The sequence below is a fragment of the Schistocerca americana genome, chromosome 3, assembly GCF_021461395.2.
Source record: "Schistocerca americana isolate TAMUIC-IGC-003095 chromosome 3, iqSchAmer2.1, whole genome shotgun sequence".
Classification (NCBI taxonomy): Eukaryota; Metazoa; Arthropoda; class Insecta; order Orthoptera; family Acrididae; genus Schistocerca; species Schistocerca americana.
In genome coordinates this window covers 218,256,858-218,283,210 of record NC_060121.1, presented here as the reverse complement: position 1 = coordinate 218,283,210, position 26,353 = coordinate 218,256,858, and positions in this window count along the sequence as shown.

Below are 26,353 nucleotides of genomic sequence, written 5' to 3'. Positions count from 1 at the left end.
GATCTCCGGATCTGTCCCCCATTGAACCTGTTTGGGACTGGATGAAGCGTCGTCTCACGCGGTCTGCACGTCCAGCACGAACGCTGATCCAACTGAGGCGCCAGGTGGAAATGGCGTGGCAAGCCGTTCCACAGGACTACATCCAGCATCTCTACGATCGTCTCCATGGGAGAATAGCAGCCTGCATTGCTGCGAAAGGTGGATATACACTGTACTAGTGCCGACATTGTGCATGCTCTGTTGCTTGTGTCTATGTGCCTGTGGTTCTGCCAGTGTGATCATGTGATGTATCTGACCCCAGGAATGTGTCAATAAAGTTTCCCCTTCCTGGGACAATGAATTCACGGTGTTCTTATTTCAATTTCCAGGAGTGTATGTGTGTAAAGTTTCATATTCGTATGACTTAAAAATCGAGCTTACACACTACATAAGCTAAATTATCCTACGGACAAACACACACACCCACGCCCCAAGGAGGACTCGAACCTCCGCCGGGACCAGCCGCACAGCTCATGACTGCAGGGCCTTAGACCGCTCGGCTAATCGCGCGCGGCTTATGACTCAAGGTTTAGTAAATGTATGTATTCGAAATACGTATATACTTTTTGAAACACCCCGTATTTCAGTACGAGGCTGTTTTTTTGTGCTTAGAATGCAGTGTTCTTACTGCGCGTAATAAATCGTTGAATGTTAAAGGTTATGAATCCAGTTTACAGCATTCTGTACTGAGTACAGTAGAGGAACAGCTCAGAGACGATTATTGTATCAGCAAGAAAATGCACCCTGTGAGAAAGCAACATCTTTCAGTCAATGGTTTGTGGACAATAACTCTCCTGACATGGAGTGACTTTCCCACACTCCAGACCTAAACCGGAATGAGTTAGAACGTCGAATTCGCTTCAGACCCCATGTTTCGGCTGTTCAGAAAGATCTGGCTGACAATACTCCACACACAATACAGACACCTTATTGAAAGAATCCCCAGCAGATATAAAGCCGTCATAGAGCAGAAGGGTGGACACGCCCCATACTAATGTCCAATAATGGATGTCCGGATACTTTTGACCAGATTATTATTCTTTGAAAATGACAACAATCTAGAGTACAAGGGAATTAATGAACTGCGCTGCCATCACTAAATACAAATTCTCAGACCATAGCAATATTGGTTTGTAGGAAATTTATAGAATCACTGCAGTTAATGTTGTACGTATTAATTATTCGGGATAATAAGCGTATTTTCTGGTCTCAGTTAAAGAATCACCGGAAACGACAATTAAGGGAAGACCACCGACTGCGAATTAGCCTGCAGTATCTTCTGTCGAATGAAGGACATTGAATGTTTCTTATGCAGTCAGAATTAAACTTTACCCAACCGTTACTACTAATCTTAAAATGCTTAAATAGGCCAAATAATTATCTTGATTGCCGTTTTCTGTACTGTATCTGAAACAGGCATTATTGTGATCTCACTTTCTTATGCAGTCAAAATTAAACTTTACCCAACCGTTACTACTAATCTTAAAATGCTTAAATAGGCCAAATAATTATCTTGATTGCTGTTTTCTGTACCGTATCCGAAACAGGCATTATTGTGATCTCACTTTTAATTACTCACTTTACAATTATTCCTCTCCAAACGATATGCTCATCAACAATAAACCATAAGGTATAGAGGGTCCTTGTAACTACATCCTGTCAGATTTTTTTTTTTAAGTCTGAAGAAATCACAACTGCTGCAATCTCAAGCTAAACAGACACCAACTACTGCTGCCTCCATGTCTAGTATTCGGTCACTCTTCAAAATCGATTTACCGATTCAGGGGCGTACACGTGTGACATCACATGTGTCATTATCGTTCCATTTAAAGGTTATAATACATAAAGGAATGCGTACAAGTTGTGAAATTGTAGAAATCAAAGAACACGAATGGTAGCTGTAAAGAGGTTTCAACTGAACGCATATATAACGGACGTCGGCTTCTATCTGTGACTTAATGACGATGTGACGTATGACGTCAAACATGCCCAAACAAATTGAGAACAAAACACTGAAAATATTTCTCTTGAATCTACAAACGTTTTTTGGAATGTAGCTTATTGGCACAGGTCTGTTGCGTAGCCCTTGATCTAGGTGAGATTATAAGGTGGCAGTTCAGCTGCGAGTTCGCGAAACCAAGGAACAACTTTAATTCTTGTTATACAGCATATGTTGTACGTATTGGATTTTGATGAGTCGTTTTGATAACGTGATGCGTCAAATCAGACGTGTGATATCGGTAGATACTTTCGTGTAGAGAGTGAAAAAGATTTGCAGTGATGTACGGGTTATGACACATGCTGCACACAAGAGAAATGCCCTTGAAGTCATCTCTTCAAACCTTTAATCCTGCTTCATAGCAGATATCGAAAGGAAAAGATGCCTATGAAATGCGTGAACATAACCCACAGAGCATCTCAACGGAATCTCACAGCAATAGCAATCGAATGAAATTCAAAATCCGTAGGGTAATTGCGGGTAATCATTACGCCACATCATAGTCAAGTGACTATGTTGGCGATAAAAATCTCTTCTGTTCATCTGAAAGCTCACTCTATATACCGGCTGTATAATGTTATCCAATTTACGTGGAGAAAGCAGTAAAATGAACCAACGAGAAATTTAACAGAAGAATTAGAGAGGATAAAAAAATAAAAATAAAAACAAACTTCAAGACTTTATGATAACAATGTAACTGTATCGGAGACTGCAACAGACAAAGAAGACGATTTAGCCGGAAGGAATAGCGTCTAGAAAAGAGGTTATAAGATGAATATCAAAGAAAAGAAAAAAGAGGGGAATGGACGTTAATTGAATTATATCAGCTGATGCCCAAACAATTAGATCAGGTAATGAGACAATAAAAGTAGCAGACGAAACTGCTGAGTGAGGAATCTATCTGGGCAACTGCAGAGCGTAATTTGTTTACCGTCGAATACTGCGTCTGCCTCCACGCTGAACAAGTTTCCTCAACTGCGCTAAGGACTCTGTTTCTGCACGGATTTCATTTTCGTTAGTTTGTGATATTTTGATATTTGAGCACGTGTGTCTCCATATACTGGTTCACAACTGCAATCGCAAAACGTGAATAAAGTTATGAAGTGCAAAGGTAAACGACAGGAAGTATTAAAAAGATATCACAGTCGATCCAAGCAACGACGCACATGTAGTTTGCAACGTGCTTCCATTTGACCAAATTGTCTTTACTCATTACTTACGCAGCATTAGACAACGCAAATCTAGTTTACTTGGTTGCCTCATATAAATAGAAAAACAACTGTACTCTGTTCAAAATTACTTTATCGTTGATATTTGAACAGCAGTACGTGGCCGTGCGGAGAAGGGTTGCCATGTCCCGCACAGAATACACACGTAATCATATGCTTCATTATACGCACTTCAACTCGTAAACTGTTCAGTGTACTAAGATGTAAGTGCTGTCAGGGTATTCTGGAAGAGCTCCAGAATGGTGTCATTTTACTTCTCTTTACGGGAACAAACCTTTAAGACGACATATAGAAAATTTCGAAAATTTATTTCTTGGCAACGTTACCAAATTTTTAGCGTGCGGGAGACTTCTTTCTTATTGAATTTAGGTGAACATGAACGAAACATTAAGAACACGTCATATTTGCATCTACTCCAAACACAAGAAAATTTTTAGTTATATGTAACACTTTCCTCGTGCATTAGAATCTGTGTTCCCCCGCGTATTTCATTACGAGAAACAGATCGCTAGGTTTATTACTAACCCCTTACAACATTTTCTTATCCAACTTTCTACTTATTTTTAACAAAAAAAAGTAAGGTTGTTAAATTATGCGAGGAAAATAATCGGTCTGAAAGAGAGAGGACTACCAATACAAAATTCACCACTTCAGTATTGCAAAATAGCGAGATTTCTCTCGTGTGACAAGGACTGAGTTTCTGAGGCGAGCAATTGGAATGTGCCTTCATGTTAATAATCAGTAATATAATAGAAAATTTACTGAAGAGCAAACAAAGTGGTATACCTGCATAATACCATGTAGGGCCCCCGGGAGCACGCAGAAGTGCCGCAACACGACGTGGCATGGACTCGACTAATGTCTGAAGTAGTGCTGGAGGGAAATGACACCACGAATCCTGCAGGGCTGTCCGTAAATCCGTAAGAGTACGACGGGGTGGAGATCTCTTCTGAGCAGCACTTTGCAAGGCATCCCAGATACGCTCAATAATGTTCATGTCTGGGGAGTTTGGTGGCAATCTGAAGTGTTTAAACTCGAAAGAGCGTTTCTGGAGCCACTCTGTAGCAATTCTGGTCGTATGGGGTATCGCATTGTCCTCGTGGAGTCACCCAAGTCCGTCGGAATGCACAATTGCCATGAATGGATGCAGGTGGTCAGACAGGATGCTTACGTGCGTATCACCTTATCGCCTATCAGAGCCTTATCTAGATGTATCAGGGGTTCCTTATAACTCCAGCTGCACACACCTCACACCATTACAAAGCCTCCACCAGCTTGAACAGTCGCTGCTCTAATGTAGGGTCCATGGATTCGCGAGGTTTTCTCCATACCTGTACATGTCCATCCGCTCGATACAATTTGAAACGAGACTTGTCCAACCACGTAACATGTTATCAACAGTCAAATGTCGGTGCTGAAGATCCCAGGCGAGGATTAAAGCTATGTGTAGTGCAATCGTCAAGGGTACACGAGTGGGCCTTCGTCTCCGAAAGCCCATATTGATGATGTTTCGGTGAATGGTTCGCACACTGGCAGTTGTTGATGGCCCAGCACTGAAATCTGCAGCAATTTGAGGAGGGGATGCACTTCTATCATGGTAAATGATTGTCTTCAGTCGTCGCTTGTCCCCTTCTTGCAGGACCTTTCTCGTCCGCAGCGATGTTGAACATTTGATGTTTTATCAGATTCCTGTTATTGACTCGTGAAATGGTCGTACAGTAAAATCCCCACTTCATCGCAACCTCGAAGATGCTGTGGCCCATCGCTCGTGTGCCGACTGCAACACCACATTCAAACCCACTTAAATCTTGATAACTTGGCATTGTAGCAGCAGTAACCGATCTAACAACTGCACCAGACATTTGTCTTATATAGGCGCTGTCTACCGCAATGCCGTATTCTGCCCGTTTACATATCTCTGTATTTGAACACGCATACATATACCAGTTTCTTTGGTGCTTGATTGTATAATTTTCACTACAGTGTTTGATTACATAATTTTCTCTACTGAATTTTCCAAAATACCTTAATTCTGCTGCCGGCCGGTGTGGCCGAGCGGTTCTAGGCGCTACAGTCTGGAACCGCGCGACCGCTACTGTCGCAGGTTCGAATCCTGCCTCGGGCATGGATGTATGTGATGTCCTTAGGCTAGTTAGGTTTAAGTAGTTCTAAGTTCTAGGGGACTGATGACCTCAGATGTTAAGTCCCATAGTGCTCAGAACCATTTGAGCCATTTTTGAGCCTTAATTCTGCTATTCTATTTCTGTGCTGCACTATGTATGTTAGATGTATTTCTCATATTCTTCAGAGATTTCTTTGCTAACAGTTTCACTGGTCAATACCTCCGCTTCAGAAAAAGTATTTTATTTAACTGAAAGGATAGTGAAATGATGACAGCCTAGAGAATGTATGAGAGTTCGGAAATTTCCTATTTGGGAATGTGGCTCACGGAGAAACATTAGTTCCATAAGCTATATGTTATCGAGGTTGTCACTTACACCGACTTTTCGACACTGATGCCGTACGCTTTGTCAAAGTAGGTGTCTTGCCAACAATAACAATACAACGGTTAGGTGATTATGAAAAAACAATTCCTGAAAATGTTCAGATGCTTGGTTTTAGGCAGTCAGAGAACCAGTTAATAAATGTATCATGATTCATTTCTTCACGATCATCTCTGCCTTGTTAGAAGCAGTTCGGGAGACCATCTTGTGAACTGTCAGCTAAAAAAGTATAAATCTGCCTCCCTTGCCTCAAAACATTGCCATTCTTCTTTTACTTGTGCCGTATGTCAGGTCCCGCTTGAGAATGTGGCAAAAACTAACCATGTTTCCTAAAGCCATACCACTTCTACGATATTCACGCCCATAGATCTGCCTACAAAATTGACATCGACACCTGGCTCTACCTTCTCACTCTATCAATAGCTTACGTGCACCGAAATGACCACAGTGAAAACCTAGGTTGACCAGAACTGTAAACAGCAATACACGATTTCCTTGAAAATAGCCTTCCTTGAGCATTTCCGATAATTTGCTGTGGGTCGGTGTAAATGTTCTAAAATGCTATAATAATCATGAAAATAACAACGTATCGCATCCTCTACAAATGACTATGTTGGTAATCCACTTAACAACGTGATGGTTTCCCATGATTTCTCGGCTTCCTATTCTTTCCCACACATTTTCTTGTCTATCTTCACAGCATTGTTTTAGTTTACATTCAAACTTCCAGCATGTCTTTCTATAGATTGTTATCGGTGCGACGCAAACCACAATTAAATTTTCTCTGTCGAAGTAGGCACGTAGCACACAAAACCATTTCTTTAGACTGACCTCCTATAGTCGCCCACTAACTCCGAACGTAGTTCAGTATCAAGCAACGAGCAACACTAATAACAGATGAAATACTAAACCAGAAACTGTAAGAAAGTAAAATAAGAAAAATCAATGGGTTCAGCGAACGATTCTCCGCAACACCAAGGTACTTGAGCCTGAAGCGTACGGAAAGTGGAAATTGTTGTGGTGCGGGTGAAGGTGTGTGGTTGCAGTTGCTACCGATCAGCTGAGATTAGTTGGGAGGATGCTATGCCTCTGGCCTAAGCCGCAACCCACAACTTACGTCGCGCTTATCCATTCCAACTAACTTTGTACAGAATATAATCATTCGTTCAAATGATTTATCACAAAGTTAAGTTGAAGCCATTTGTAAGCTAAGCTATAATATTACTAAAGGAACGCTGGTCAAACAATAGGACCTCAATACATTCCAGACTCTGTGAGTCATATAACTACTCTGTGTGAAAATGGGGTCCCTGTTGATTAACTTTATTCGAAGTGAAAATAAAAACTGCATAGTATGCGGTAGATCAGCGCCTGCCTGTAAGAATAATCGTTCTCGATCAGACTGGGTGAAATCTCTTTTGGAAAGCCAGCTACAAACAAGATTATTAGATTAAGTGGGTTCTAAATGCTATTTATGACAAGATTAACCTAAAACAATATTATTTGCCCGTGAAGATCCTGAATGAATTACTAATTCAAAACCAATGTTTTCTTGTTTCTTGTTTTGTGGACATACAACAGGTACGTCAATCCCTGCTGAAGTGATTTATAAAGAAGAAATTCTGTGTCACACTTATTTCAAAAATCGGACTTTAAATGCCATGCAACAGGACAGACAAGACTTCCTTGATATATTTGAACATTTATTTCACCTGGAAAGATTAGGACCTTCAGCGCTTCTCATACTTCTAGCCAGACTCTCTTAGTGAGTTAACAGTACACTGTGAATAGTACAAGAGCTGTCGGTAATGATAATAATAATAGACAGAGCAACGAATGTGTGCTATTTGAGGAATTTCAATCTCATTAACATTGTGTTAAACAAGTTCCTAATTAAATTCCTGTCGAATGTGAGTAATTACATATTAAAGGAAGTACATGAGAGCAGTGCAGAAGCAAATAATTCTGTAGGAGAAACTTGACTGTTCCGGGGAAGAGCTCGAAAAAATACTGTGTGAATATCAAATGAGATGGAAAGGAAGTAGACAGAGGTACACAGGGACGAGGGAAGAAGGAATACCGCCCACAAAGTGACTGATGTATTGGCTCGCTGCTAGGGAGAAGAATGAAAGGGAGCTAGGCCTATGGCAACAGATACAGACTTAAACTACTCTTGAATGCAGTGTGGTTTTGAATCAGATGCAAGTCTCTGAGTAGTCTGTTCTGGAGTCGTATAGTCGAAATGGAGAACGTATTGGAGAATGATTTGCTATTTTGCATGCTGTAGCCAATATGCTTGACGTATCAGATATTGTGTCACTGTTACGCAAAGATGATAGCTATCTGTTATGTGAGGAGAGGTATTCAGGACACCAGTTACTAAGAAAACAGAGCGTGCGAAAATTATGTCGCCTATCTACTTGCATCTCGGATCTCACGGAAGGATCAACCTAATCAATCAGTCGAATGTTACATATTTTATTCCACATAAGAATCAATGTCCCGAAGGACTAATGTTTATTTCTCAATAAATTAACGCAGAAGTTCTAGAAAGATTACCAAAATATCAGATATCTTAGTGTGTCATAGGACACTTCTGCTTCAGTTGAATGTTTCGCTGCGCTTTTTGTTGACAATTTTTCCTTCTGCACAAAATTTTTCTCACTCTGATACCCTCAAGACATCTGTACTGCACAGTCCAGGACTTAATTCTTCCGGAAAAAATACGTTAAACAGATGTTTCACCAAGAAGAAACTCAGGTAAAATTATTTGTAATATTAACTTCATCCTCTTTCTTCCTAATATTTTATGTAGCGCTTGCATAAAATTGTTATGTTTTGCATACATTTCTTTTGGCGTTTTCTCCCTTTCAGACGGCCTGGAAAGGTCTTCCCATGTAATTAGGTTATGCATCTCTTCAACCAATACACTGTAAGAAGGCTTTTGTATTCATCAACCATTTATAAGTATTTCTCCGGACAAATGATATTAAACAATACTAAGAACTGAAGGAACTATGGTGTAGTAACTTTTTCTGTATGTAATTCTTTTAAAATACCTGTAGTTTCCTTTCAGATTTTTCCCATCATATATGGTACTGGAGTGGTAATAAGAGAAAAGTCTATTTTCTTAGAAAAACCCAATCTTCATAGTTTCATTCTGATATATCATTTTCTATTAATACATACGAAGTTGCAGTGAGAAGAGGTAGTAGATAGACACAAATACATTCACACACAGACACACACACACACACACACACACACACACACACACACACACACACACACACACACACACAAAGGCTGCTTTGGATACCATTATACTATCCACGCTCCTGCTGGAACTGATACGCCGTTCCCTTATGGCTCTTACTCAGACTTTTGAACTGACTGACGCGGACAGTTGCAGCGGGTGCTATAGTTTGATGTGGATTCCGTATCACTGTTGCAGGAGCGAATTACTGCAGGACAGCAGGAACGAGGCAAAAAGGGAGTGGCATGGAATGAATCAGAACGCCATACGGCAAACTCTAAACACCGGTACGTCAAGTGGTATCTTCGCTTGATGATACAAATTGAAACGAAACATAAAAAAAATGAAGTGAGCCAAACTCGGGCGGAATCTGCACGGTCGATTAAAGACTTTTGATAATCCTCTGATAAACGAACCAGCCTGCGATTTTTAGGCGGTTTCCACGCTTGCTTAAGTAAATACTAGGATATACCTTCATTCAGTGTCGGAGAATGTGATCCACAAACAGTTAAAATACAATAACGCAGTGAACAAAGTGTACACGATTCACAGAGATGACGCACACGACGTCCCTCTCCTATGCTGACGTCTGTGGCTATGGGTGGGGCATCCAACCACAAAATCAAAATGAAGTAAATTTGCCAAATCTTGAGCACAGGGCACCTCGTAAGACTAGATACCGACAAGCCAAAAGATACACAATGTCAGAGATTTAAAGCCCGAATACAAGCTACTTGGTTGTCTATGCAAAGCACAAATGAGATAAAAAGTTAATACAGACTAAGTAACAAAGGGGGTAGGCTACAAACCTGTCTCATCCCAAGTACTGCTTACCTTTCATGTCCCTCAGATCTTATGATTGCAGTCTGATTCCTGTAGAAGTTTTAGATAACCTTTCTTTCTCTATATTTCATTCTTACTATGCTCATAATTTCAAAGTGTTATTCAAATCAACATTTGCAACATTTCTGTAAATTATTAAGACATAGATATTCATTTCTGCGGTCTATTTTATAAAACCCAAACCTCCATGTGTCAGACAGTCAGATCGGCATCAAATGTGGTATATGGATAGAATAACAACCAAAACTCCGATGATTTGTCCTATGTGCTGTCATCCAAGAGACCGCGCATAAGCGGTGAGTAATATGTGACACCTGACCTACGGAGGGCAGAAGAAGCATAACTGTGAGCGTCTGTGGACTAGAGTTCCCGTGAGAAAGAGGGAAGGACGTTAGTTTTTCGTACCAAGGGTCCCGAGTTCGAGCCCTGGTCATGTCAGTTTTTGTACTGTTTAACGTGTGAAACTGTTATATGGGACACCTTATTCCTGACATGCGAAAAGACTGCTAGTGTTTATAGCCACGTTTATTGGCAGTCCGCTTTCGCTTCGTTTCTTTGAAAGTAGCAAACCTATAGGGTACATTTGTGGTATCGCAGAACAAACGTAAACAATCGGGACAGAAGAATAAAAGAAGCAGTTGCATCATACGTACGGAAGTATTAATGGATAACAATAATAATAATTGTTATTGTAATTATTATTGTTACTGTTAATACTTCCATATGTATGGTGCAATAGTTTCATTGTTCTTCTGTTTCCAGTGTTCATGTTTCTTCTACGAAACTACAGGTGTGCTCTATGGGTTTGCTACTTTCAAACGAACGAAGCGAAAGCGGACTGCCAATAGAACGTTGTTATAAACTCCGAACAGTTCTTTTACACGTCACGAATATGTTGTCCACTAAAACAGTTTCTCACGTTCTACGGTACAGAAACTGACATCACCAGTGCTCGGACTCGGGACCCTCGGTACGACAAACTAACGCTCTGTTGACTTCTCCACGAAAGCTCTACGCGATGCATGCTCACAATTATGCTTTTCCTGGGCTCCTTAGATCATGCGTTACCAAATTATTTACCGTTTATGCACTTTCTCCTGGACGACAACACATAGCACAAATTACATAGGAGTTTTGGTTGATACTCTGTCGACACACAACGATTGATACCAGTCTGACTGTCTGACATATGGAGGTTTTGGTGTAGGATAATATGTAGACCCAATTTTTCGGAACCAAAAGTGATCTTTCCCGAAGCCGACGTCTACCATTCTTTCCATTCACCTGTAAATAACGCGTGTCAGTACTTTGCAACTATGACTTGTTAAACTAACTGTTCTGTAATATCCACACCTACCAGCAAATGCCTTCTTTTGAATCGGCATTATTATATTCCGAAGTCTGAGCACCTGTCCGCATAGCTATTTGTGTTAAAGTGCCGTTTCCGGGAAGGATAGGTGTGCCGGGCCCGGATCGAATTCACCTGGCGAACTAACGACGAGAGCCGGTTTGCGGTCCAGTCTGAGTGTGGTTTTAGGTGGTTTCCCACATCCCATTAGGCGAATACCGGACTGGTATCCAAGTTCCGCCTCAGTTACATGACTAACACTACACGCAGACAGTTGTACTTACACATTTATCGTCCCGGAGAGTAATGGGATTGTGACAGGAAGAGCATCCGACCACCCCTTAAACTATCCATTCCAAATCCGTTAATAATAGTGCCGCCCATGCGCAGACGCGGGACAAAACCACAACACAAGGATGTGATATTGTTAAATCTGTGTATATTTCGCCATTTCGTGTATGCTGCATACGAGGTGGCATAGTTTTGTTGAGGCTAATTCTCCCAAGAATCTCAGCAATTATGCTCGACTGTGGAGCTTTCAAGTTGCCTTGCTTCGATTTATGTCTTTCTGTGCTCTGTTTCATTCTTCTCCCAGTATGTTATCTTCATCTACTTCTTCCGTTATCATAAAATTATCTTCGAGTTCGTTTCTCTCATACAGCTCCTCTGGACACTACTTACAAGTTTCTGGATTCCTTTTTTTCATCGCAGATCGCGCCGAACGAAATCCAAGGCTTTGTATCAGCGCGACTGTAGTGTCTCCCCGCCCGAGTACGATACTATTCTCAATTATACTAAAATTAAAACAATTTGCACATATCTAATAAGTAACACAGAAAACTATCTACCACCAATATTTTTTTCCAGGACAAAAGTGAATTTTTCTTCTCCACGTCAGTGGTTGCGTTGCATATACATGTTTCTTACAGATAGCACTGGGAAAGTGTTGAGCAAGTATAGTGTGGAAACTAGACCCATCAAGAGAATAGGCAAAAGATGTATTATGTCCTTTGGCTACACCTGATGTATACAAAATTCCTTGTAGTTATGGACTGTTTTATATTGGTACCACGAAGAGAAGGTTTAACACCCGTCTGGTTGAACAGAAGAGAATTTGCCGCCTGGGACATACGGATAAATCGCCTGTAGTGGGACATGTTTATCAAGCTGTTGATCATTAAATAAAAATCAGTGAGCTGAGCGGCGTACCGAAATCATCGCATTGTCATGCGAGCTTCTACAGAGAGTCTATATTTTAACAGAAAAGAAGAAGGTGTTAAAATAGATAAAATTTGAATGTCAACGTTGCACCATAAGAATGATATTCGATTACTTTCAATCGATAAAGGTTATCATTACCAGAGATAATCTCGTACCACAGAACACGTGATGGAGTGTGGTGCCCTCTACACTGCCCATATTTTCGGTACTGCCTCGATTTCTGGTTGTAGTCTGCCGCTTTAGCCCTAAAGACGTTCCCCGCAGTAGGAGATGAGACGATAGGAGAAAGTTTTACACATCGATCGCTGCCTATTAGTAGAGAATGTTCAATTGAAGTCAGTATCGGCCGTGAGAGCTTACTTTGTACGATGTCTCGCTGCATTCCGTAACGACGAATGGGAGGCACTGGCAAAGCCATACCGTCTTCGCAGCGGCATCGCTTGGAGGCCGATATACGAAAACAGCTGAACGAAGGACGCCTCGGCGCTGTTCATAATCAACGATTAAAATGACAGCATCTTAGATACAGCACCAGTGTACATTATGTCTTACGCTGCATTGTATCTGTGAATATTGTATATATGCACTTCATGTGAAGAACCTTTTGAAATTGTTAGTATCAAGTGATGCTTATTATTCAGAGACAGTTTTAAATACTCAGGACATTCCTGTGAAACGGATTATACAAAGTTACGTAAATCTTCATATCTATCTTGTTATACACTCCTTCCAAGTTTCTGGTTTCCTTTCTTTCGTCACAGGTCAGGCTTGACAGAGTTCACACCGTTTCATTAACGTGACAGTAGCCTCTTCCCTGTCGAATACGAACCTATTCTCAATTCTAGTAAAATTATACCAATATTTACATATCTAGTCAGTAATACAGAAAGCTGTCGACCATCAATATTTTATTGCATGATACAAGTAAATTTTTCTTTTCCATGTCAGTGGTTGCGTTGCATAAACATATTTCTAAGTCACTGGTAATCAAAGGAGTTGACCGAAGACGTGTGTAAGTTCATGCAAGAGTGAGCGGCTGAGGGTGGGAGCTGCGGACGTTAAGGGGCGACACGTTTCCATGGAGACAGGGAGCACTCCGTTCCTTCGCGAACATCGATCTTCTATTTTTTTTTAAGATGGGGAAAAGGAGAAAAAACTGGGGAAGAAGAAGGAGAAGCAGCAGCGGCAGCGAAGACAGGGGTGGCGAGACGACGCTAGGAGAGAGGAAGGCGGCAAGGGAAATATTTACATGGTGTCGCGCGTGTAAGCCTAACTAGCAGGGGCCGGATGAAACATGGACGCTACAAAGGATGCAGATGAGGGCCGCTGATCGGAATAGGATATCAGAGGGTGGAGGGAGGTTGGGCCTTTGACCGGGCCAGCGGCGCTCCACTCCACTCTTGTTCTCAAAACACGCGGGGGCGGCGGTGGAGGCGGAGGCGCGCCGACCCTCACAGGCAGTGGAGGCGGCCAGAAAATTAGGTCCCAGCCAGCGGAGGGCGGTTGCTGGAAGCGGTGGCGGAAGGGAGGGTAGGGCCGCGAGCTGCACTTTGCCTCCAGGAGCCGGCAAATGTGAAAACAGCACACCTATGGAGGCAGTAACGACTGGTCTCAACTCACATAGTCATATATTCAATGGCAAAAAACTATCGTTTAACAAATTTTATCCAGTGTTTGCTGCAAAACAGGAGGTTCCTTGTCACTCTGCATAATAAGAAAAGCCGATGGAGGACCTTGAAGCATTCTCTCCTTCAAGGCAGTGTATTGGCACCCGTACTGTACAGCATCTACATAAACGACCAATCAGAGACGAGGGTTTCTTGAAGAGCACCCAGGGCAGAGTGATAGAACCGCTGTTGTCCTCACTCTGTATATAAATGTTCTGGCACACAGGGTGCGCAGCAACCTACTGTTGTTTGCTGATGATGCTGTGGTGTTTGGGGTGTCGAAGTCGAGCGACTGTAGGAGGATACAAGACGTATCTGACTAAACTTCTAGTTGGTGTGATGAGTGGTATCTAACTCGAAATGTAGGAAAACGTAATTTAATGCGGAAGAGCAGGAATAACAAACCGATAATGTTCGGATACAGCATTAGTAGTGACCCGCTTGATACAGTCACGTCGTTTAAATATTGGAGGTAACTTTGCAAAGCGATATGTAACACATCCAGCGTGTGAGAATTGTGGTAGGGGAAGCGAATCGTCGACTTCGGTTCATTGGGAGAATTTTGGGAAAGTGTGGTTCATCTGTAAAAGAGACCGCATATAGGACGCTGGTGCTACCTCTTTTTGAGTACTGTTCGAGTGTTTATGATCCGTTCCAGGTCGGACTAAAGTAACACATCCAAGCAGTTCATCTAGATTTGTTTCCAGCAAGTTCAGTCAACAAGTAAGCACTGATGATGATGAGGTCCCATACTCCGAGCAGCGTAGGGGACGATGCGGGAGACCCGCACCGACGTACTAGGCAAGGTCCTAGTGGAGGTGGTTTGCCATTGCTTTCCTACGACCGTAATGGGGATGAATGATTATGATGAAGACGACACAACAACACCTGTCATCTCGCGGCAGGAAAAATCCGTGACCTCGCCGGGAATCGAAAGCGGGACCCAGTGCGCGGGAAACGAGAACGCTACCGCAAGAACATGAGCACGCAAGCATTATGAAGATGCTTTGGGAATACAAATGAGAATTTCTGTAGGGAATGCGATGTTCTTTTGGAGAAGGATTGTTGCGAAAATCTAGAGAACAGGAGTATAAATCTGATTGCACAATGAATCTACTGCCGCCAACATAAATTTCGCGGAAGGACGACGAAGGTAAGAAACGAGAAGTTAGGGCGCATACGGAGGCATGTAGACAGTCTTTTTGCTCGCTCTATTTGCGAGTGGAACAGCAAAAGAAATAACTACTAGTGATCCAGGGTACACTACGTCACGCACCTTACCGTTGCTTACGGAGTACATATGTACTTATGGAACAAGAACATTTATTTAGGCGAATGGCACAGCAACTACAGCTCAAGGCAAAACCTTTAGGGAAGTGGAGACGAAACTGGCAGTAGCCCTTGAAGATCTGGGTCAGACGCAGGTGTGTGCCTTTAATCTAAGAAACCCGGGAGCCAGGAGCAAGTTAAATACTATCTTCAGCTGACAACAAATCCGTCAATAGATACTCCTAAATTCCTGGGAATAAAGTTTGATCGCAGTCTACCATTCAAAGATCACTTCCTGAAACAAAGATAAAATTATGTTCCGGGAGCAGATCGTCCTTAAACTTACTGCCACTGTCTGCACCCCATAGCCAACGTTCACCGTACGCCTGCTCTGTCACTACACTTCTAGGCAGCAAAATACGCAGCACCAGCTTGGCGAAATTCCACACAAGCCAAACATGTGGATACATCGTTGATTGAGACAGACCGCATTGTGACTGGCAGCCTACGACCAACTTCTGTCCTTAATATTTACCAAATTATGGGTATAGCGCACATCCGCAGAAGAAAAGTCGCAGAAATGGAGAAAAAGAAGCAGGAAATAGATCCCAGAACATCTTGTTCGGACATGAACCAGAAAACCTAGGTTGAGGTGATGCAGGAGCTTCTTTAACTGTTTGAACTCGCCGAAGAAAGCAACGGCGAAATTCATTGACCGAAAGGTTTGGGGAGAACATCAAAGAGGAATCTGTCGCGGGCTTTCGTCTTCTTCTGTGACGTGGAAGACACGGAACTGATTGAGGACAGGAGCGTCATGATGGAAGGCGAACCGCAGGAATTGGGGCTTCATATCTGAAGGTGGGTCCTGTAACTGTAGTGACCTGCAGGACCCACAACATCTACTAGTCTGCAGAAACCTGGCCGATAATTGCACGACAGAATATCTTTATGCAGCAATAGAACAATACCTGACAAAATGTTGTTATTACTTTCATTATTTTGTATTATCTAAGTCCTGGACACGTTATATGAAAGCCTATCGAAACAAAAATGTAAATGTTTGTTCGAAATCGTGTATCTCCGAAAGTTCTTGGCCGACTGATTTGAAATTTTGACACATCGTTGCATTCTAATACAGACCTATTTTTAGGTACCTATTTCTTTACTATATGCTATGTAACACATTTAATTTTTTGAGATTTTTTGTAACAACGTCTCCCCATTATTTAATTGATAAAAAATTATATATTACTTATATTACAAAAGTAGGCATACAATAACACACGTGTATTCCAGTGCAACGCTGTGTCAAAATATCAAAACATTCGGTAAAAAGCCTTCGGAGATCTGCAATTAGGGACATTTACAGTTTCTATCCAAGTACAAACGTAGGTATTCGTTTCTTCAAAATCACAGAGCTGTTAAAGTTCTTCAAGGATTGCTTTGAACTTTTGACGCAATATTTCTTTCAAATACCCACGTGTTTTTATATACCTACTTCAACGCCATCTGGTGTACATGTAATACTACACGTAATAAAAGGGAAACGTTTTAAATGTATGTTGGTTGACACAACGTTGAATTGTAACACAGCTGTCTTCTCAGGTACCTAATTCTAATTCTCTATTATGTTCAAGAAGGGAAAACATTGTTACCAAAAATGTCTAAATGAACCTTCCCCATTTAGTTCAAATTTTTACATGTTACTGTAGTGAAGGATTAGACAAATGTAGACTATATATATATATATATATATATATATATATATATATATATATATATTGAAACATTGTTGGCATATAGGAAAGTTGTATTTATGGCTTAATTGTTTATGATTAGAATACTGCTACATAATCTGAATTTGGAATAACAATAAATCAGGTTCAAGGTCAGAGGGAGAGTGGAAAATGAAATGGACAGAGGGGTGGGAGGAAACCGACATAGAAAACGAGAAGGAGGGGATGAACAGAAAAAGGAAGCAGGAGAAGATGGTGACAGAAGAGACAGGAGAAGATGAACGTAGAGAAGAGACAGAAGGAAATTAGGACATATATCCAATTCCCATACACACTAGAAACGTGTGGTTTCTCTTTTCTTTGTTTTCCGTTCAAACAGACTGCGCCAAAGGAAAGTGTAGCCGGGTACAGCTATTAAATAAATAAACAGGGAAATGAGGATAAAATCTTGGATAGATGGTTTTATTTCCGCTGTAAGCCCCTCGGGCAAAATTTTTATATTTCCTTGAAAGTGCATAGTGGTCGCCTTATAGATGGTTTAGGACTGGTAACAGACGGTCGTGTTTCCCTCTATTGCTGACGTAACTCATGGAAGTGACGGGATGTACATTTGGTCTGTTGGTTGTATGGAACCTGCGCAGTAAGATTTATCGTCGCGTGGATGTGACAGAATGGCAGAAAGGGACCATCGTGTTTAGCGTACCGATAACCATAGTGTGAATGTAATTACCCGCCCTTTGGTGTATCAACACAGACTGTCTACAAGGAACGGAGTACCACTCGGAGTCACGTGACATGGCGAAAGAACAGTGGTCGTAAGAGGAATCTAACCAACCGGTACCGGAGACATGGGTTACACTATGTCACTGCCTATCGGCCCCAAATAGAGTTTTGAAACTACCGTAGGCCTTTGTTTCCCTAGTAGCCTTGGTCCGTTAAGATAGTAACCGCGTTACTTGTACTTTAGGTGTGTTGCACACTTTTAGGGTGTCATCTTATTTCGATCGGTTAGTTTGTGTATACGTTTAGTTTGCGTATGCGATCTTTGCCTTAGTCAATTCCCATACAATCCGGAAGCGATTGACCGTCTACAAACTGTGTGAGGATATATAAAGGGCCTTGTATCCTACGGAACATTTATATCCTGCATGATTATCCTCCTGTCTGTTACTTAAAAATAAACAGTATTTATAGTAAAATTGAAACTGTCAATGTTTATTCAGGTTTTTCTCGAATATTGTTGATTTGTTAGGTGAAACAGAGGAATGTTGTAGCAAATACCAAAAAATCAATATAGATTTAACATGTAGCGCTATAAAACGCTATTATCTCAAAAATACTTCAATACTTCACCGAGTTTGTATGAAACATGTTTTCTTTCTTCACAAACAACTTTAGCATTTGTCAACAATAACAGGAAACTTTTCCCTTTGATCATGATGAAGAACGTTCCAATGCGTACAAAATAACGTTAATTATACAGATTTTTATGTATGTGCACGTGAACAATATTCGCATCAAAAGTTATTGCTTTGATTACATAAAAGCGCAGAAGTTATGGGAGGAACTAATTTTTATTACTCATAAAATCCAATTTATGTTTTGTAAGGATATAAAATACACATCCGATTAACACTAGGCAATATTTGCTTCTAATCATGTGAAAAACAAAAACAAAAAACAAAAACAAAAAAAAGAGAGAGTGAATCCGTCGACTCCTAATTTCTCTCGCATAGATTCATTTATGTTTCTTCCCGCACCAATGCTACCAGTTCTACCGGACATCCTACCACTTACTACGTCATTTATGCACTGTACCACTCGCCGGTATGGCCGTGGGGTTCTAGGCGCGTCTGTCTGGAACCGTGCGACCGCTACGGTCGCAGTTTCGAATCCTGCCTCGGGCATGGATGTGTGTGCTGTCCTTAGGTTAGTTAGGTTTAAGTAGTTCTAAGTTCTAGGGGACTGTTGACCATAGAAGTTAAGTCCCATAGTGCTCAGAGCCATTTTTATGCACTGTACCAAAACTATCGAACCGTAAGTTTGGTAGAGGGCGACTCTACTTTCTAACTAGACAAAGATTGCTGCTGTCAGTGAGAGCAGGTACATCTCAACCAGTCTCCGAGAGAACACTACGAAGAGAACTGTACACTGAAGAACCAATCAAACTGTTACGGCTGCCTAATGACGTGTAGGGCCCCCAGGGCGCGCAGAAGGACCAACACGACGTGGCATGGACTCGACTAGTGTCCAAGCACTGCTGAATCCTGCAGGGCTGTCCATAAATCCGTAAAAGTACGAGGGGGGTGATCACTTCTGAATAGCACGTTGCAAGGCATTCCAGATATGCTCAATAATGTTCATGTCTGGAGAGTTTAAACTCAGAAGAGTATTCCTGGAGCCACTCTGTAGCAGTTCTGGACATGTGCGATGTCGCATTGTCTTACTGCGAATGCCCAAGTCCGTCGGAATTCACAATGGACATGAATGGGAGCAGGTGATCAAACGACCAGTCTCCACAGCTTCAATTCTGCCATTATCTGGTCTCCTACCTTCCAAACTTCTCAGAAGCTTTGCAGAAGAGTTTCGTGAATAGTGCTTGGGTAGCTCTGATGGTAGAGCATTGGCCCGCGAAAGGCAAAGGTCCAGAGCTCGATTCTAGGTCCGGCACACAGTTTTAATCTGCCAGGAAGTTTCGTTAATACAGAGTGTTTCTAAAATGAATGTAAAAAAATAAGAGGGCTGATAGAGGGTGTCACAACAAGCAACTTTCACATAGCTACCGATGTCTGCATCCTTTAGCACTCGGCGCTAGGGTTCATTTAACAGCGTTGGTCGCCGCCAGGAAGGTAGGCAAACAACCCGCCATTTGAGCCGACATAGTAGCAACGTGTCCACTTATATTTGTGACATGAAAGTGAAGGAGAGGCGGGTGTTGACGTTTCATGTCCTTTATCTACAAACAGCTACAAAAATTCCCCGAAATTACGCCATGCTGCTCGAATCCACGCCCTACAACGACGCCTGAATGACTGTCGCATGCTTTCAAACATCCCTGTCTATGTGCGGATTGCATCAGAGGCTGCGACAACTAGCTCTATCAGATCTTCGTCCGTCTCGATAGGTGTTCCGTAAACTACAGGTAACCCCATACGAAAAAAAAGGAGCGCCAAGTCCAGGCTGTAACACCAGCTCACCACGTCCTATCCAGTTCTCACCAAAGACCTCACCCAAAGGATCTCGCACTGAATGAGCGAGGTGCGAAGATGCACCATCATGTTAGTGTTACGTTAAGTGGGACATGTTCCAATAACTCTGGCAGCGTTCCCCTTAAGAATATTAAGTATCTGTTCGCGTTCAGACGTCGTGGGAGCATGTATGGACCACTCAGAGTATCGCTTACCATACCAGCCCAAACGCTGGCCGTGAAGCGCTCCGTTATAAAGGATGCCGTCTGTAAAAAGTACAAAGTGCTTTCAGGATGAATGGCACACTTCTGGAAAGTCAGTACAACACGGAAAATCTTCTGGGTTAAGGGCTTGAATTTTCTGAAGGCAGTGAGGGTGCAATCATCTTCATTCCACGCACACCAGGCTGAGGAATGGCTTACACCGATTTCTCGAGCAACACATGATGTGGTTGTTGAGGGTGTCATTCGTAGCAGCTCTAGATACTCAGCTTCGGTCTCTGGTGTAAGCACTGTGCGTTGACGACCGTGTCAGTCCAGCCTGCGCGCGTGTGTCACAAAATGAATGCACTGGATTTCGATGAAGGCCTTAAATGCACATGCGTCATAATGATCCCTTGTCAATGGACAACTCACCTCGAGACCACGTATCTCTCTTAGGGACATGCGGATAGCGGTGGACATTCCGATTCGGAAAGCCCTGAACGTACAATTGTTGAGCAGCGAGGGCATTTCCATCTGCGGCCCCGTAAGCACAGTGCATGTTCACTCTTTCCTCCCAAGAAAAGCGCTCCATTTTCCCGTCTGCTACTCTCAGTGCCAAACACAAGAGCTTCCCCGTATGGTGACACCAACGCAACGTGTTCGCGTCCCACCAAATGCCGGAAGAAACTCCGTGGTGCTGCCCCTTACGGAATACCTGCTCCCATTTCGACTCGGATGGCGAGCTATATGCCTAGATCATAGCACGCGACGGTGTTAATGATACGTAAAAAAAAAAAAAAAACAGCCGAGGGCATCCGTCCCCTAGATCTTGGAACTACTTAAACCTAACTTACCTAAGGACATCACACATCCATGCCCGAGGCAGGATTCGAACCTGTGACCGCAGCGGTCGGTCGGGTCCTCACTGTAGTACCTAGAACCGCTCGGCCACTCCGGCTGGCAAAGCAACAGTCCATGGAAACTGAGCAAGGGCATCGTTTTGCTGCAAGACAATGCTATGTGAAAGTAGCTTGTTATGACTCACTCTACCATCCCCCTTATTTTTTACATTCATTTTAGAGACGCCCTTCATAATCAAGATATTACTGTAATAATAGGTAACAAAATATACTCGTATATATCACAGATACTGAGGAGGTTCTAGACAATATGCATGTGGAACAAACGTCATATACAGGGAGTTTCAAAATTACACCAACAAACTTCGAGAGGATGTAGAGCGTGACTTGAAGAACAAAATGAGGACAGGAAACCGTGTCCGGTTCAAATGGTTCAAATGGCTGTGAGCACTATGGGATTTATAATCTGAGGTCATCAGTCTAACTAACGTAAGGACATCACACACATCAATACCCGAGGCAGGATTCGAACCTGCGACCGTAGCAGCAGCGTGGTACCGGACTGAAGCGCCTAGAATCGCTCGGCCACAGCGGCCGGCCTCGTGTCCGGAATAGTTGCCAAAAGACGCTAGATAGCGTCAAATTATATACTCATATATAGGGTGATTCCTGTGATGATATTATAAACTCTGAGGAGGACCAAAACAAGAAAGAAATACCCAGAAAACACAGGCCCTAAAATGGGTACCTCAGAAGCTATGAGCGCTATTGTGAAACACATATCCTGTACTTAAAAAGTATTCACAGCTTTTAAGGTATGCATTTTAGAGCTCAAGTTTACTGGATATTCTTTTTCTTGTTCTGATCCATACTAAAAACTCTGAAACTTACTTATCCAACAATCTTAGCAACAACAGTGCCGGTGCGTGTATTTCATTGACAAGTGGTGATAGAATCAAGCAAAATAAAAATGTGCAGTAAATATACCTTCCAGAATGCATACCTCAAGGCAGGTGCAAAACTCCAACCATTCATGTTGTGTTCAGTCCCTCTCGGAAGTACTCGCTGCCGGTTCGATGGCCGAGCGATTCTAGGCGCATCAGTCCGGAGCCGCGCAGCTGCTATGGTCGCAGGTTCGAATCTTGCCTCGGGCATGGATGTGTATGATGTCCGTAGGTTGGTTAGGTTTAAGTAGTTCTAAGTCTAGGGGACTGATGACCTCAGACGTTAAGTCCCATAGTGCTCAGAGCCATTTTGAACCATTTGAACTACTCGCTACAGAGCGACATTGCATTTAGCCGTGCAATTCGGCACTGTTTCTCGGGGTATTTGGCACGTCATTTTACAGTCGGCCGGACTTCCTTCAGTTCCGCAGAATCGCGGTATCAGCATTATTTCTCCTTCGCTACTTATTTGTAGTATAAAGGAAGTTCATAGGTCCAGTGACTGTTTACACAAGAAGTGACAGTCTAGGGGTCTGTCGTCCCAATCTTTAAAAAGAAATGGGACTCACAGGAAAGAAAGGTGAGAAATCTCTGTATGTGTTATGCACCCACGTAATGGACGGCTGCGGCAGATTTCCTACGGAAAGGCATTACAACATCAAGCACGAAGAAATTAAGAATTAAGCTGACGATGAAAGAGCAGAAATTCACGATTTGTGTGGGAGTCATTGTACTGTATGTACATTAAGAAGCACTTTGTGCTAAATTAACAAGCATGGGGCACTTGTTGAAATTGTTGGTACAGTTTTTGGTAAAATTGAACGAATAATATAGAGACATAATATATTACTGGAAAGTACGTTAATTAAGTCAAGGAGCAATCCTGGAACGATTTTTAGATTTAAGACTCGCCGTTCTTGAGTTTCTGAATGGAAAAGGAATTCAGGAACGAACATTAAAATACACAGAACGGCCTACAAACCTCTTACTCATAGTGGACTTGCATGCACGCTACCCAGAGTAAGGCGTCGCAAGATGAGGAACTATTTATTTTTTATTTGGTCGGGATACATTTAAAAAGAAAATCGCATTGTGGAAGGGTCAAATCCTAACAAAAAAAAAAAAAAAAAAAAAAAAAATACAAATCCCTGAAAACGCTGAATATGAAGATTTCAATTTGGCGTTGAAAGATTTACGGGAATAGTTTTCCAAACGTTAAGGGCACTGCCAGACATATATTTATTTTTGAGCTGTTTTCGAGACAGTTGGCGGTTTCAGTTGAAAGCGCCCCTTTGCTCGTACATGCGCAGATGAAACCGATCGATCTGCAGTGAGATTCCGGTTTAAAAGGCAAATTCTGTTACAACATAAATGTCCAGTAGTTCTGTGTTGTTTTACTAGCGAAGAGTATTTTTTAAATTTTTTTAGCACTATGGGACTTAATATCTGAGGTCATCAGTCCCCTAGAACTTAGAACTACTTAAACCTAACTATCCTAAGGACATCACACACATCCATGCCCGAGGCAGGATTCGAACCTGCGACCGTAAAGCCTAGAACCGCTCGGTGACAGGGGCCGGCGGGAAGAATTTGCATGACCTAATAATGAATTTGCAAATCGTGATACAATTTTTCGATCAGCACACGTATGTGTGTAAAACGTTTTTTCGATTATGAAACTGAGTCACGTTACGTGACAAACTGAGTGACAAAAATTTGCGAAACTGCCTGCGTCTGTTCGTGTCCCGACAGTTTGTACCAGTTACAATTTTTATTATGTATTCAGTACGCCAAAAACAAATAAGGCTGAAAATTTTCTTGTTTGTGTTCTAAGTTGTAACGAAATATGAAACTAAGTTGCAAGCGAAATGTTCAATGCTCGTTGCGCAATTGCATTGTAAACTAAACTCGGTGCGTTCGCAGTTTCCCCCTCTTTCCCCTCTTCTGGCTTACACAAAGTGGCCTGATGGTGGGGGAAGTGTGCAGCCACGTGAAAAAATGCAGTACTCGAACAAGAGCACTGAATGCGTGCAGAATTCCTGGCCATCCTCTCTTGATATTTATGAACGCATGTTCGTCTTTGCTAATGTGAAACAACTCTTCTACTGCAAACTCTTCGCTATTATGAATGAGCTACAGAATGCAATAAACAAATCAGGACACAGTCCTCTTTTATTATTCACAGATACAGTGTGCAGTAAACATCTGTTACTGTTATGCTGCAAACTGTACTCATATCTCTGAGTAACTGCAGCACCTACATTGGTCCTAAAGGATACAGTTAGTGTTTCAATATTTTGTGAAAAGCTTTTACATTGTAGTTTTATCTTTGCACTTAATAGTATAATGAAAGCCTGTTATTCCACATGGTAAATGGCAGATATTATCTTTAGTTACGGTCTGCCAAATGGGAGCAACTGTTGAACCCATGTACTGGGTGCTGAAAAACATCCACAACGTTGGGTACGATCTGCACAATTATTCAGCCGTCTCTGGCGGCGTGGGTCCAACACCTGCGGGTCATGGCAGGCCTTACAACATTCGTTGTCGAGTATTGCAACGAGTATAAGAAGACCCTGGAGGTAGCGTACCGCACACAGAACTTCAGCATCTGTCTACGATAGCCATCCTCTAGTCTGGACGCTCCTGTGTGAACAGTTGTTGTACCCATGTTGTTCTGGCGTAACCATAAGCGCCGGAACGAAGACAAGGAACGCAAAACCAGAGAAGTCGGTGAAACGACGTCGGCCAATGGTGCACGGAATAGGACCGTACCACGGCAGGAGCGCCCTCCTCAGACTGAAGTGAATGTAAACGCCGCTAGTGCCAGCCTCGACCGCTGAGATCGGCTCAGTACATGGACATTAGTGGACAGTATTAGCACTGCCTAGCAGAGAGTGCTACGATATCAGATTGTAATGATCTTCATCTATTGCCTGTCTGAACATTGTGTATAGCAAGAAATCGGATTTATGTTGCATGTCACCCATGGCTTGCGACACCGTTGCACTTTCAAGTTAAGTATTGTCAACCCGCTTTATTGAAATAAAACTACTAACGTTATTTGCTTGAATTGTTGTATAGCATTCCGAGATCCCAGCATTCTTTAGGCGCCCTATACGTGACGAGTTGGCAGGGCCCAATGCATGTCGTGTACAGCTTGTCCGAGCACTTCGTCTATAAGATCAGCCTGTCAGAATGCAGTTATATCAACAGTTGTAGCAAAGATGTGGTAAAGGTCAACTTTTCACAGCAAAGATACTATTCACAGACTAAAATGACAAACCGTTCAACGTGAGATAGAATCGTCAATTTTCATAAACCTTAAGTGTGGGCTGCGGCAAATCCACATGCAGGTGAAGAAACGGAGCAACAGCGCCGGTTTTAATTAATTTATGGGCAGGAATTACTGGCGATAAACTGCTAGCAGATTACATACTCTCAAGTATGTTAACTGGTGACGTATCGTCAGTTCCAATCAAATATTTTGTGTTAGCATAAGAGCCAACACCGTGTTACGAGTGGAGGCCGAATTGCACGCGTTTTAGCTCACGAGGGCTGGCGTGAGGAGGGAAGAACTATACTGACGTGAGGTCTGGAACATGACAAGGAATGAGAATTCAGAAAGCGGACTTAATTAGTTTGATACTTAACTTAAATCCATTAATGACGAACGTCGCTCTTGACGGTACATGAGTCACAATATTATGTGTTCAGAATACATTCTTGAAGATAGTACTTATAGTAACTGAATATGGCGCCTTGCTAGGTCGTAGCAAATGACGTAGCTGAAGGCTATGCTAAACTGTCGTCTCTGCAAATGAGAGCAAATGTAGACAGTGAACCATTGCTAGCAAAGTCGGCTGTACAACTGGGGCGAGTGCTAGGGAGTCTCTCTAGACTACACCTGCCGTGTGGCGGCGCTCGGTCTGCAATCACTGATAGTGGCGACACGCGGGTCCGACGTATACTAACGGACCGCGGCCGATTTAAAGGCTACCACCTAGCAAGTGTGGTGTCTGGCGGTGACACCACAAAATCACTTGT